This window comes from Marmota monax, unplaced genomic scaffold (genome assembly GCF_021218885.2).
Source record: "Marmota monax isolate L192 unplaced genomic scaffold, Marmota_monax_Labrador192_F-V1.1 WCK01_AAM20220418_F8-fsc00010, whole genome shotgun sequence".
Classification (NCBI taxonomy): Eukaryota; Metazoa; Chordata; class Mammalia; order Rodentia; family Sciuridae; genus Marmota; species Marmota monax.
In genome coordinates, this window is record NW_026692321.1 from 24,067,475 (window position 1) to 24,077,611 (window position 10,137).

A 10,137-nucleotide genomic window follows, 5' to 3' on the forward strand; every position below is an offset into this window, starting at 1 on the left:
CATGCCACTGCGCTACACCCCCAGCCGTTTTTATTTTATTTTGAGACAGGATCTTGCTAAGTTTCTGAAGCTGGCCTTGAACTTGGGATCCTCCTGCTTGCAGCCTCCTTCCTTTAACATGGGTGAAACTGAGGGCCAGAGGACAAAAAGAGGCCCATGTACCATGTATTGACATATTTCAAAGTTATATTAAGCTAAGATACTTAATAAAACTTGTTCTTATAATGACTTAGAACTTCATATTTTAATTTAGAGTTATCAAACATCTCAGAATTGCAGACCAGAAGAGGGGAATACAGGGAGCTTTGGCCCTCTCGCAGCTCCTTCCTGCTCAGTGGGCCTCTGTGCACTCAGGCCTGTCCCAGCTATAGGTGTGCCCACACCACCCACATACAGCGCTCCATGGCTACCCACCAGACCTAGGAGTGTGTAGACCAGAGGCCACTCCACCCTCAGGAACATGGACCCAGGGGAGAGGTACATACAGCCTCTAGATGCAGTCTTTGGGGCTTTCAGCAGGAACTCTTAGGGTCCCAGGTATCTGAGCATGGTCTAGAAGATGGGGCTAGTACAGATTCTAGCTTGGGATTTCCCCTTGATCCTTCAAGGAATGTCAGAGAAGAACTTTCTGTAGTGAAAGACCTGGGGCATAGGCACCTCTTGTCTTGGTTTAAGGGTGGTACCGATGGGAAAATGGTGTCAGATAAAAGTGTTCTTGGGAGGAACACTCATGCCCTGCTTCTGATGAATGCTTCTTAGAGAAAATTTCTCTTCCATGTGCTAGAAGGAAAAGAACAAGAGGAACAATTCAGCCTCTCTCCAATCCGTATTTTTTCCATAGGAAGAGTGACAGGGAATTAGACAACCCCTTCTCCCTTGGTGCTCTTGTGCACTCCCTTCTCTTTCTCTTTTAAACCAAGATTTCTCAACCTTGACACTACTTATGTTTGGGCTGGATTGGTTCTTTGTCATGGAGCTGCCTTGTGCATTTTAGTGTTTACCAGCAGCTCTGACCTCTACTCATGAGATGTCAGTAGTATACCTCTTTCACTTAGGACAAAAAAAAATGTCTTCTCATGTTGCAAAGTAGCTCTTGGGGTGTGTGTATCAAAGTCCCCTCTTTTGAGAACCATTGGGTCAACAGATTAGACAGAGCTGATGAGAGAATTAGTGAAGGGAAGGCTACCTCTGAAGATAACAGCACATTTCATGTCAAAAAGGGAGAAAAATAAAAGAGAACTTAGGAAACTTAGAGGATAACTTTCCAGATGATATATCTAATCAAAATTTCTTAAAGATACTAAGGAGAATAGAGAAGAGTTATTTGGAGAATTAACATCTGAAATTGTAATGAATTGATGAAAATTATTAATTCTCAAATTCAGAATTTTCATATGGATTTTAAAAATCACTTTTTGGTTTACACATATACATAAGGCTGTATTAAGTGATATCATTTATAATAGCACAAAAACTTAAATACTTAGGAGTCAATCTTTCTAAAGATCGATAAAGGCAAATATCACAACAAAAAAACTAAAACATTTTCAAAGAAATTAAAGAAGTTCTAAAGAAGGGCTGGGGTTGTAACTCAGTGGTACAGTGCTTGCGTAGCTCATGTGAGGTGCTGGGTTTGATCTTCAGCATCACATGAATAAATAAATAAAGGTTACAAAAAAAAAAGAAGAAGTCCTGAAGAAATAAATGGTGGGAAATACTATGCTCATAATTTGGAAAAACCAATATAATCAAAATGTTTCTCCCCAATTGATCTATAAATTTAATATAGTCTTGATCAAAATTCAGAATTCTAGTAGTTAAGAATCATTTTATGATTCCAAAATTTATGTGGAAGTACAAGAGAGTAGCCAAAACAATCTTAAAGAGCAAAGCTAAGACACAACTAGATATCAAGACTTATTAAAATGACAGTAAGACAGTGTGACATTGCTATGAGGACAAATTATTTTGTTCCAGGGGAACAATATAGAATCTAGAAATATTTATATACAGACACTTGATTCACTATAAAGCCAACACTGCTGAACAGTAGAGAAAGAATTATCTTTTCAGTGAGTGATACTGGGTCATTTAGATACCCATGCTAGGAAAAAAGTGAATCTCGATCCCCTACCTCATACCATAGTATCAATTCCAAGTGAATTGTAGACGTAGATGTGAAACTATAAAGCATCTAGAAGATACTATGGGGGAATATCTTCATGATACTGGGGGAGATGAAGGTGTCCTGAAAGCCATACAGAAAGCCTACACTAACCCTGGAGGAAAAAACTTTTTATAATATTGGACTGCATTAAAGTTAGAAGCTTCTGTTTATCAAAAGACGTGATGAGGAGATTGAAAAAGCAAGCTAAAGAGAGGGGTGAAGGTATTTTCAATACATATAACCTAACGAGGACATGGATTTAGGATATTTTAAAAAACCTTTAAATAAAAAAAGAAAAAACAACCCAGCTAACAAACTGAGCATTACTCAAAAGGGGATAACCAAATAAAAATATGCTCAGATTGCATCATCAGAGAGAGAAGTAATAGTTCACAAAGAACTATTACCACATACTCAACAGAATGGCTAATGTTAAAATGACTGTGCATAGCAAATGTTGGTGAGGATGTGGAATAACAGCAACTCTTAAACATGGCTGATGGGAGGGTAACATGATATATATATACTCTGGAAAACAGTTGGGCCAGATCTGCTAATGTTAAAGCTCTGCATGCTCTGTGACCCAACAATATCATTTCTAGACATGAACATAGGCACAAACACAAATGTATGCAGTTTGCTCCAGAACTCACGTACAAGAATGTTTATAACAGCTAATTACCCATCGAAGCCCCCAAGTGAAAACAATCCAAATGTCTACTGACAGGAGAAATGGATCCATAAATGGGCCAGCCATGCAATGGAATAGTCTTCGTCAATGAAAATGAATTTTCTCCATCTACACCATAGCAATCCCATGAGTGGATCTCAGGCATGTTGAGCAAAGAAGCCAGATATGGAGAGAATACCCACTGTGTGTTTCCATGCACACAACATTGAAGTTCAGAAAGCAGATGATATTAAACTCTTTTTTAATGATGCATGCTTGGTGTTAAGCTGCAAAGGAAAGTAAGGAAGTGATTGCTACTGGGATGGGATAGTGATTACTCTGGTGGATACAAGCCAGTGATGGCGGGAGGTGTGTAAATGGCTTTGGAGGAACAGCAGAAAGTATACTGCTTCTTGAGGTGAAATCTGACAATAGAAACCCCAATTTTTACCCGTATAACATTAATTCCCCAGCCATCCCACTACCCCACCACCCCCTTAAACAAAACATAACAATATTTAAAACTAAAGGGATTTTATCCTAAGGCCAAAATGTTGATTATTTGACATTATGTTATATATTTTTAATTTCTTTAGTCTAAAACAGCTGAGATCCTGTGCCTTTCCACATCACTGTCTGGACAAATAGTGGGATACTAACCTAACGAAGCCAGGCCAGCCTTTAGTCATTGATTGAGTGTGGTCATCTCAGTGACCAAAGCCAGCTTCTCACATTTCTTCTTGAAAAGCATGGTGTTGACATGTTTAATATCCTGTGGCATTTCCTCCAGGCTCTGTAGCCTGATGGAAAAAGTCCCTGTTCATGTCTGAAGGCCAAGTTGAATAGCAAGGCCTTGAGACCCTCCACTTCACGGCTCTGACTGTGTGGTGATTTCTGAGTTGTAACAGAAATACAGATAGTCATTTCTTGGCAGAATCCACACACCACCAATTAGAGGGAGAGCACTTAAGTGTGCCTGGATGGTTTTTGAACAAATAAAGGTGAGATCTCACCTACAACTTCATAGGGAATGATAAATCAAAATCCAGTACACTACAAAAAAAGAAAAAGATAACCTTAAGGTTGGAAGCTTTTCTGGAAGAATTCCAAAAATGTATATTTCAAAGAAATGTCTTTGGACAACCTTAAATAAACTGGTGACCTACAGATCAAAGACGCTATTTTATGAGCCGTCTCCTGACCTGGCAGTCCTACTGGCCTTCTCGAACTTGCACACATCCAGTTAGACCCTCCCCGTCTGTCTTTATTTTCTTCCTCCCAAGAATCACAAATCAGCCCTGACAACATTTGGTTTCTCATCTTCAGGAATGTAGCTGGTACATTCTTTATGTGAAGGAGGCAATCCCAGGAAGGGGTATGAACAGACAGAATGAAGAGTATCTTATTTCATCTGTGCAGAACAAAAGAGTGTCTCTCCTTTATGGAATCCGCATACGTCTGAGGGCTTAAATGAAAGAAGATTGAGTGAGCTCAGTCCCAAGGACAGATATGTGGCTGGCAGGCAGAGGGTTCACTGTGGTAAAGAGGGTCACTTTCCTTCCTCCATGGTTGTTCTTCTAATAGGGTCCTATCTGGCTAAGGGACTTGACATGCGGTTATTTGTCCTTGACTGTAACACTCCACCAAATAAACTTCTTCCCTGCACTAATCCCAAGTTCTAAAGGTTTATTTGGGACATAATTATTTTTAAATGTTATGAGTTTCTCATCCATTTACTCTGTTCCAGAACTTTGTAAAATATGAATATAGCAGGCAGCCACCAAGATGGTGCCCAGTAACCCCTGCCTCCTATATTCACAACCTTATGAAATCCCCCTCCTTGAGTCCTTTGTTTCTACAATAAAATATTGGTGATATTGAAAGGATGTTATTTCCATGGTGAAGGATAGTGATTTGGAGGGCTGGGTTTGTGACTCAGCGACAGAGCGCTCACCTAGCATGTGTGAGGCCCTAGGTTCAATCCTCAGCACCACATAAAAATAGATAAACAAAGATACTGTGTCCAACTAAAAAAAAAAGGATAGAGATATTGATCTTACAGACTGTCCCTGTCTGCCTTTGATAAAGCGAGCAACCATGTTGGAGAGGTTCATGTGGTCAGGAACTGAGGGTGGCCTCAGGCTAACAGCCTTCAAAGTCTTAAAGGAAGCAAGGAACTGAGGAAGTCCCCCGGTTCATCAAACCTCAAGGAATTGAACCCTGCCCACCATCACATGAGCTGGTTGAGCCTTCTAGTGAGTCCCTAGCGCTGGCTGACACTTTGATTGCAGTTTTGTCAGAGACCCTGAAGTAAGGACTAATTCACCTATACCTGGACTCCTGTTCCTCAAAAACTGAGATAATAAGTGTGTGGTTTTAAGTTACTAAGTTTATCTTAGCAGTGTGTTATAAAGCAATAGATAACTAACAGTAGATTCCTCTGTCACCTATAATGTATATCTAACAGTCTAACAATTATAAAATATATATTCTTTGGATATATTTTAGCTATATTTTATATTTCAAAGGTGGTAGTCTGACATTCAAATTAAACTCAATATGCTTTCACTGTATACCATATTACATGAAAATTTCTCTCCTGAGAGTTATTATTAAGAATACTTCTTGACCGACAGAACAGGCCCAGCGGCCTGCTGAGGGGCAGAGCCACCCCCTCCCCCCGCGCCTGCAAGGTAGGCGGACCTGTGACCCACCGGCAGAACAGGCCCAGCATCCCGCGGAGGGGCAGAGCTGCCACACGCGCCTGCAAGGTAGGTGGACCTGCGACCACCAACAGAACAGGCCAGACCTACAACCGACAGACAGAACAGGCCCAGCGGCCTGCGGAAGGGTAGAGCCACCTCTCCCCTCCCCCTGCGCCTGCAAGGTAGGCGGACCTGCGACCCACCGGCAGAACAGGCCCAGTGGCCTGCAGAGGGGCAGTGCCGCTGCCCGCGCCTGCAAAGTAGGCAGAACTGCGACCACCGACAGAACAAGCCCAGCGGCCCGCAGAGGGGCAGAGCCGCCGCCCGCGCCTGCAAGGTAGGCGGACCTGCTACCGACCGGCAGGACAGGCCCAGCGGCCTGCCGGCGTGGTAGGCACATTGCCCCAATTGGAGGAGGGGCAGAGCCGCCGCCCACGCCTGCGAGGGAGACTTTGCAACTATACAAGAGCAATATAAATATATAGGGGGAAAATTCAATAGCACAACAGTTTCACCAAGCAGAAAGAAACGCGAACAGTATGAAGAGACAAGGAAAGAAAGGACCACAAGCAATGCAGGTCAACTCAACGTTAGAAGAGGTAATATCTGCAGCAGATGGAATGTCAGATAAAGAATTCAGGATATACATGCTTCAGATGATCTGGAGTCTCAAGGAAGACATCACACAGCAAAATCAGACAATGAAAGATCACTTCAACAATGAATTACATAAACAAATCCAAGAAGCAAAAGATCAACTATACAGGGAGATAGAGGTTATAAAAAACAAACAGAAATCCTAGAAATGCAGGAAGCAATAAACCAACTTAAAAACTCAATTGAGAATACTACCAGCAGAGTAGAACACTTAGAAGATAGAACATCAGACAATGAAGACAAAGTATTTCAACTTGAAAAGAACATAGACAGCTCAGCAAGACTGTTAAGAAACCATGAGCAGAATATCCAAGAAATATGGGATAACATAAAGAGACCAAACTTAAGAGTCATTGGGATACAGGTTCAAACCGAAGGAATGAGCAATCTATTCAATGAAATAATACGAGAAAACTTCCCAGACTTGAAGAATGAGACAGAATCCCAAATCCTAGAAGCCTACAGGACGCCGAATGTGCAAAATCATAAGAGATCCACACCTAGACACATTATAATGAAGATGCCCAACATACAGAATAAGGAGAGAATTTTAAAAGCTACAAGAGAAAGGAAGCAGATTACATTTAGGGGTAAGCCAATCAGGATAACAGCTGATCTTTCAACACAGACTCTGAAAGCTAGAAGATCCTGGAATAACATATTTCAAACACTGAAAGAAAATGGGTTCCAACCAAGAATTGTGTATCCAGCGAAATTAAGCTTCAGGATGGAAGATGAAATTAAAACCTTCCACGATAAACAAAAGTTTAAAGAATTTGCAGCTACAAAACCATCTCTTCAAAACATCCTCGCCAAAGCATTACAGGAAGAGGAAATGGAAAATAACAATGAAAACCAACAGTGGGAGGTAGGACAGTAAAGGGGGGGGGAAATAATCAAAGAGGAAAACAAACCATGTTTAGTAACAGAAATAAACAAATATGGCTGGAAGAACAACCCATATCTCAATAATAACCCTAAATATTAATGGCTTAAACTTACCAATTAAGAGACACAGGCTAGTAGAATGGATCACAAAACAAGACCCAACAATATGCTGCCTACAGGAGACGCATTTGATAGGAAAAGACATACATAGGCTGAAGGTGAAAGGTTGGGAAAAATCATATCACTCATATGGACTTCGGAAACAAGCAGGAGTGTCCATACTCATATCAAATAAAATAGATTTCAAGCCAAAGTTAATCAAAAGGGATAAAGAGGGACACTACATACTGCTCAAGGGAACCATACACCAACAAGACATAACAATCATAAATATATATGCCCCAAACAATGGTGCAGCTATGTTCATCAAACAAACTCTTCTCAAGTTCAAGAGTCTAATAGACCACCATACAATAATCATGGGAGACTTCAACACACCTCTATCACCACTGGACAGATCTTCCAAACAAAAGTTGAATAAGGAAACTATAGAACTCAATAACACAATTAATAACCTAGACTTAATTGACATATATAGAATATACTACCCAACATCAAGCAGTTACACTTTTTTCTCAGCAGCACATGGATCCTTCTCAAAAATAGATCATATATTATGTCACAGGGCAACTCTTAGACAATATAAAGGAGTAGAGATAATACCATGCATCTTATCTGATCATAATGGAATGAAACTGAAAATCAACGATAAAAGAAGGAAGGAAAAATCATGCATCACTTGGAGAATGAACAATAGGTTACTGAATGATCAATGGGTTATAGAAGACATCAAGGAGGAAATTAAAAAATTCTTAGAGATAAATGAAAACACAGACACAACATATCGGAATCTATGGGACACATTGAAAGCAGTTCTAAGAGGAAAATTAATTGCTTGGAGTTCATTCCTTAAAAAAAGAAAAAAACAACAAATAAATGATCTCATACTTCATCTCAAAATCCTAGAAAAAGAAGAGCAAAACAACAGCAAAAGAAGTAGAAGGCAAGAAATAATTAAAATCAGAGCTGAAATTAATGAATTCGAAACAAAAGAAACAATTGAAAAAATTGACAAAACTAAAAGTTGGTTCTTTGAAAAAATAAATAAAATCGACAGACCCTTAGCTGTGCTAACGAAGAGAAGAAGAGAGAGAACTCAAATTACTAGCATACGGGATGAAAAAGGCAATATCACAACAGACACTTCAGAAATACAGAAGATAATCAGAAATTATTTTGAATCCTTATACTCCAATAAAATAGAAGATAGTGAAGGCATCAATAAATTTCTTAAGTCATATGATCTGCCCAGATTGAGTCAGGAGGATATAGACAACATAAACAAACCAATATCAATTGAGGAAATAGAAGAAACCATCAAAAGACTACCAACTAAGAAAAGCCCAGGACTGGATGGGTATACAGCAGAGTTTTACAAAACCTTTAAAGAGGAACTAATACCAATACTTTTCAAGCTATTTCAGGAAATAGAAAAAGAAGGAGAACTTCCAAATTCATTCTACAAGGCCAACATCACCCTGATTCCTAAACCAGACAAAGACACTTCAAAGAAAGAAAACTACAGACCAATATCTCTAATGAACCTAGATGCAAAAATCCTCAATAAAATTCTGGCGAATCAGATACAAAAACATATCAAAAAAATTGTGCACCATGATCAAGTAGGATTCATCCCTGGGATGCAAGGCTGGTTCAATATACGGAAATCAATAAATGTTATTCACCACATCAATAGACTTAAAAATAAGAACCATATGATCATCTCGATAGATGCGGAAAAAGCATTCGACAAAGTACAGCATCCCTTTATGTTCAAAACTCTAGAAAAACTAGGGATAACAGGAACATACCTCAATATTGTAAAAGCAATCTATGCTAAGCCACAGACTAGCATCATTCTGAATGGAGAAAAACTGAAGGCATTCCCTCTAAAATCTGGAACAAGACAGGGATGCCCTCTCTCACCAGTTCTGTTCAACATAGTTCTCGAAACACTGGCCAGAGAAATTAGACAGACAAAAGAAATTAACGGCACAAAAATAGGAAAAGAAGAACTTAAATTATCACTAATTGCAAATGACATGATTCTATACCTAGCAGACCCAAAAGGGTCTACAAAGAAACTATTAGAGCTAATAAATGAATTCAGCAAAGTGGCAGGCTATAAAATCAACACGCATAAATCAAAGGCATTCCTGTATATCAGCGACAAATCCTCTGAAATGGAAATGAGGACAACCACTCCATTCACAATATCCTCAAAAAAATAAAATACTTGGGAATCAACCTAACAAAAGAGGTGAAAGACTTATACAATGAAAACTACAGAACCCTAAAGAGAGAAATAGAAGAAGATCTTAGAAGATGGAAAAATATACCCTGTTCATGGATAGGCAGAACTAACATCATCAAAATGGCGATATTACCAAAAGTTCTCTATAGGTTTAATGCAATGCCAATCAAAATCCCAATGGCATTTCTTGTAGAAATAGAGAAAGCAATCATGAAATTCATATGGAAAAATAAAAGACCCAGAATAGCAAAAACAATGCTAAGCAGGAAGTGTGAATCAGGCGGTATAGCGATACCAGACTTCAAACTATACTACAGAGCAATAGTAACAAAAACAGCATGGTACTGGTACCAAAACAGGCAGGTGGACCAATGGTACAGAATAGAGGACACAGAAACCAATCCACAAAACTACAACTATCTTATATTTGATAAAGGTGCTAAAAGCATGCAATGGAGGAAGGATAGCATCTTCAACAAATGGTGCTGGGAAAACTGGAAATCCATATGCAACAAAATGAAACTGAATCCCTTTCTCTTGCCATGCACAAAAGTTAATTCAAAATGGATCAAGGAGCTTGATATCAAATCAGAGACACGGCATCTGATAGAAGAAAAAGTTGGCTACGATCTACATACTGTGGGGTCGGGCTCCAAATTCCTCGATAGGACACCCA